This window comes from Elephantulus edwardii, unplaced genomic scaffold, assembly GCF_000299155.1.
Source record: "Elephantulus edwardii isolate Elephantulus edwardi_28Jun2011 unplaced genomic scaffold, EleEdw1.0 scaffold00042, whole genome shotgun sequence".
Taxonomy (NCBI): Eukaryota; Metazoa; Chordata; class Mammalia; order Macroscelidea; family Macroscelididae; genus Elephantulus; species Elephantulus edwardii.
The window spans coordinates 13,010,193-13,015,949 of NW_006399792.1; the positions used below are offsets into that span (position 1 = coordinate 13,010,193).

Below are 5,757 nucleotides of genomic sequence, written 5' to 3' on the forward strand. Positions count from 1 at the left end.
GTTTCAGGGTGAAGATCTTCTCTCACTACTCTAAAGGGCCTCTTTGGCAGTAGGAAACACATAGACTATTATGGAGATTGATTTTGGAATTTAGATGCACTCTTATTGATTGTGCTTGGCCGTACATGTTCTTAGCCTTGAAGATGTATCATTTTTAAACACTGGGAAAATGAATGCACCGTAGTTGTCTATCCATTCATCTGTTGATGGGCACTTGTGTTGCTTTCATCTCATTGCTATTATAAATAGCATAACAATAAACATAGGTGTGCATACACATCTATTTGAGTCGTGGCTCTGCTTTCTTTAGGGTATTTCCCAAGTAGTGGAATTGCTGGGTCAAGTGGTATTTCTATTTCCAACTTTTTGAGAATGAGCCAGACCATCTTTCATTGTGGTTATACCCTTTTACATTCCCACTAGCAGTGAATAGAAGTTCCAATCTCTCCACATGCTATGCAGCATTTAAAAACAATGAAATTGTAAAACATGACACAACATGGGGCAGGATAGCAGACATTATGCTAAGTGAAATATCTAAGTCACCAAAGGACAAATACTGCACAATACTGATCTTATATAACAGGAGAGGCATGGGGGGATTGAGGAAGGAATGGGTTAAGAGTGGACCGATAATGAACACTGTATTAGGACAGACGAGGAGAAGAACTGTCTGAAAGAAATATAAAATATGCATTATGAGAATAATGTGAAACAAATGCATTGCAGGATGGGTTGACAGAGGAGGAAAGAAAATGTGCAAGAGTGAATAAAAATATAATAAATATATTTTTTTAAAAAGGTAAAATTACCCAAACAATTACACATTTCAATCTTCACAAAAATGACAATTGATTCCTAGAAGTTATCTGGATGGCAATATGTCTAGGAAAATATGTTAGGAGATGTTCATTAAGTTTAATGGAAGAGATATTAAAGATTGGTTAAAACTAAACCTGCTTCTTTACAGCCTACTTTAGTTTCTAAGGCTGTAAATCAAAAGAGGACACTATACATATTTCTACTGTAAAGCTGTCGGTGGATTCAAACTACCAGAGACACGTGATCTTTGTGTTACCAGTGCAACTTGCTAAGGACTATGCCACCAGAGCCCTCTTAAACATAAGCAGTGATATTTTCCCCCCAAATTATTAGGTTAATGCGGGTAGGTGTGTCAAAGTCAGTGAGACTGGCTCAGGATAGGGCAGGGTTCAGAGCGACTGTGCATAATTTCGTTATGGCTTTCAGGCAACTCAATGGCACATAACAGCAATGAGAAAACACACCATTCTAGATCAGAATATCACCTGGACTACTAAATACATGTTTTTAGCTCTTTCAATAAGTGAAATAAGAATCACTGTATAAAGTCTTGACTTAAAACTATTGTTCATCTACAGTTCAGCTCTGTGCCTAGTAACCTCAAGGGTCTATTATGAGGTTCTATCGTATTTTAACCAGCTTATGGCTGACAGAGCATCATAATCATTTGCTGAAATGAGATTGTAAGGCAGCTTAACTACCAGGGCGTAGGTGACTACTAATTTGTTTGGGTTGAATTAACAATTCAAAATTAGGAAGAAAGTGGCCCAATAAATGTTCTCAATCATACAAGTAGAGATTATTTAAAAAATGTGAAGGAGGTTAGCAGCAGTATTTAAGTATGCTTCTGATTCTTTATGCTTCTGATTATTTATGCAGGAGTGGCATCCACTTCCTAAACAACAAGCCTCTGGAAACTCTATGAACTTTGATAAATGCTGATAGTTATAGAAGTGTTGGGGTTTTTTGTTCATAGAGTGGCTATGAGTCATGCTCAACGTGATGGCAATCAACACACAAAATTTTAGTCAAAATCTTTTAAGACAAAGGTTAGTCAAGGTTTTACCCTTTGGGAAGACCCTCTATGAGGTGGATTGATTCAGTGACTGGGGTACTCGGGATGGGGGTGTCAGAGGCAATGCGATTGGCACAGGATAGAGCAGGGTTTAGGGCTGTTGTACATAGGGTCGCTATGAGTTGCAAACAACTCGATGGCACATAACATCAACAACAACTTTTGAAGAACATTGTTTGGTTTCATTTAATTATACAGCAGAAAAGCTGTATAAACATATTTCAGTAATGTTTTTTAACAAATGTAAAACATACGGGGAACTAAATTCTAAAAAGGAAAAATTAGTTTTTCTTGCTTCTGAATAATGTCTAAATGAGAAAGGATTTGAATAGGGATACATTTGCCTAAGATCTAAAAATTAGTGTGTTCACCTTGGTTTCACACTTTTTCCATTTATTGAAGAAGCAGAAGTTTTAAAAACAATAGTATTAACAACAACAACAGATAGCTGACATTTATCTTCTGTAATTTGTACTATCAGTGTTAAAAGCAGATGTCCTAAATATTAAAACTTACCATAATTTTGACTTCTATATTAATCTTCAGTACTTTATACTTGAAAGCAATGCCATTTTAATATTTATAACTTGACATTTATGTTATGTTTTACTTACTAATAAGTAAAAGTGTAAATTTCAGAGAATGTTTTCATAGTATACTAGCCTTAAATGATATTTGTTTATAAACACGTTATGATTGTTTTGTGTGTGTGTGTGTGTGTGTGTGATCATAAGCAAAGAGAGCCTATACAAATGACTTTGAAAATTTTACAAGTATTTTCTTCATTGATAAAACTATTTGGAACAATGCAAATGTGTTCAGTATGTTAGAAATACTAATATCAAAGTAATTCCATTACTATTTTATTAGTAGATCAAGATAAAATCTTAGTGAACTAACAGAATATGAAAATTATCAAACAGTATCATTCATATCATATATGCAAGCAAGATTCTGCTGAAGATTGTCCAAAAACTACTGGAATAGCATATCAACAGAGAACTGCCTGAAGTGTAGGCTAGATTTAGAAGAGGCCATGGCACTAGGGATATTATAGGTAATGCCAGATGGATCTTGGCTGCTGACAGAGAGTACCAGAGGAATGTCTATCTGTGTTTCATTGACAATGCAAAGGCATTTAACTGTATATATCATAACAAAGTGTGGCTGATTCTGAGAAGTATAGGAATACCATAACACTTGATTGTATTTATGAGAAACCTATACTTGGACCAGAAGACAGTCATCAGAACAGAACAAGGAAACACTGCATGGTTCAAAATTGGGAAAGGTGTGCATCAAGGATGTATCCTATCTCCATATCTCTTCAATCTATATGTGGAAGAGATTATCCAGGAGGCTGGGCTCTATGAGGAGAAGCGTGACATGAAGATTGGAGGTAGACTCATCAGCAGTCTATATTATGCAGATGACACAACCCTGCTTGCTGAAACTGAGGAAGCCCTGAAGCACTTGCTACAGAAGTTCAAGGACTGCAGCCTTCAATGTGGATTGAAGTTCAACATCAAGAAAACAAAGATTCTCACCACTGAACTGATTAGCAAAATCATAATGGATGGTGAAGAGATTGAGATTATTGACCGCTTCAGTTTGCTTGGCTCTACAGTCAACACTCTTGGTACCAGCAGCCAGGAAATGAAAAGATGAATTGCATTGGGAAAGTCTGCTGTCAGAGATCTCTCCAAAGTACTGAAGGGCAACAATGTCAATCTGGAGACCAAGACATGCCTGATATACGCCACTTATCCTCTCCTGGTTATAGATTTTCCAGGATGCTTGAAAGACTGTTCATGTTTTGAATTAGGAATTCTAGAGTTCTTCAAAGCTTTTCTTTAAGGAAGTTTATAGCTCTTGGTTTCAGTTCTAGCTCCATAATCCACTTTGAATTGGTTTTTGTGTATGGAGTGAGGTGTGGATCTTGCATAAGTTTTCTGCAGATAGTTTTCCAATTTGCCAGCACCATTTGTTTAAAAGGTTGTCATTTTGCCACTTAACTGATTTCATCTCCTTGTCAAAATTCAGTTGACCATAGGTAGATGGGCTGATTTCTGGATTTTCAATTCTATTCCATTGATCTATGTGTCTGACATTGTACCAGTACCACACTGTCTGTCTAGACAAACATGGAATTGTAGTAGGAATTTGAAATCGGGGAGTGAGATGCCTCCTAACTTGTTTGTCTTTTTTTTTTTTTTTTTAGAGAGGACTTTGAAAAAGACAAAGCGTGTTTTATTGGTGTATCAAGAGGCCAGCAATTTGGAAGAAATGATGTTAATACAATAAACATCATCAAAGCAAATACAAATACAGATGGATCTGAAATGGCTCTTCATTATGATGCCTTAATAAATTAAGGAAACAGACCAAGCGTGCTCGGGATGCTTTCTCATTTCATGTTCTTTTTCTTGATGGAGGCTTTCAGCTTGGGGATCGCCTCGCGATCATCTCTCCTCGAAGGAGGAGTTCTTACCTATTCCCAGACTCTTCTCGATGCCCTTTTCCCCTAGCACTAGCGGTGTGGAGAAATAGGTGCAGTCTGTCTCCTGGGACTTGAAGGAGCACTCAACAACTCCTTCATTCTGTTTATGGCATCCACGAGGGAGATGACAAACAGGGCTACGGCATACGCCTTGGACAGTGTGGCGGACCCTGCTCCAGCTTTAGCCTTCACTACCTCGGTGCCTGCCTCCTGGATGCTCCCAGTCAGGGTGGTCAGCTGGTCCTGGGGAAAGTCCACCTTGGGAGTGCACTGAGAGATCAGGGGGATGATGGTCTTCCCAGCATGGCCACCAATCACTGGGACATTGACTCGAGCTGGATCCAAACCCTTCCGTTCTGCAACAAAAGTGTTGACTCTGACAATGTCCAAGGTCGTCACACTGAAGATTTTATTGGCATTGTACACACCATGTTTCTTGAAAACTTCTGCTGTGATCGGGATGGTGGAGTTAACCAGATTTGCATTGATGCAGATCATGGCTTCAGGACAATGCTAGGCACAGGCAGCAGCCAGGGTGGCCATGATTGTGTCGTTGGTGTTGAACAGGTCATCCTGCTTCATGCCTGGCTTTCTTGGGACTCCTGTAGGAATAACCACCACATCTCAGCCCCTGAGGCAGTCTGGCAGCTGTTTGTGCTCAAGGTAACCTTTCACATGCGCTCTGGTCTCAATGTGGCTCAGATCAGACGCTACTCCAGGCGTGTGAGCAATATCTTAGAGGGTCAGGCTGCTCACCAGAGAGCTGTTCTTCAGGAGGAGCATAAGGGGCTGCCCGATTCCCCCAGAAGACCCAGTAAGGCTACTTCAGCATTGTTCTGGGTGGAGCAACACCTGTAGGCTGGGCAGGGAGGCGAGCACGGCTAGGTCAGTGGGGAGTGGGTCTGCAGGCGAGAGAGCTGGATTCTAGCCAGTGGCTCGAAGGAGGTCCCCTGGTTTGTCTTTTTAAGGAGTGCTTTACTTATTCAGGACCTCTTTCCATTCCAAATGAAACTACAGATTGCCTTTTCCATCTCATTGAAGACTGAGATTTGTATTGGGATTGCATTGCACTTGTAAATTATCTTTGGTAGTATTGTCATTTTTACAATATTGAGTCTTCCTATCCATGAGCAAGGAGTATTCTTCCATTTCTCCAGGTCTCTTTTTGTTTCTTGCAGTAATGTTTTGTAATTTTCTTTGAGTAGATCCTTTGTGCTTCAGGTTAGATTTACTCCCTGGTATTTAATCTTGTGATTAACTATTGTGAAGGGTATTGTTTTCCTTAACTCCAGTTCTGTATCCTCTTTGTCACTGTGGAGAATTTAAACTGATTTTTGTATGTTGATTTTTTTAATAATTT

The 5,757-nt window shown here is 39.2% G+C and overlaps 1 pseudogene; it reads right to left on the reverse strand.

The window, feature by feature from the left end:
* Positions 1 to 4,304: 4,304 nt before the first annotated feature.
* The window catches only part of LOC102865639, a 7,691-nt pseudogene continuing 6,238 nt past the window's right edge, over positions 4,305 to 5,757 (reverse strand).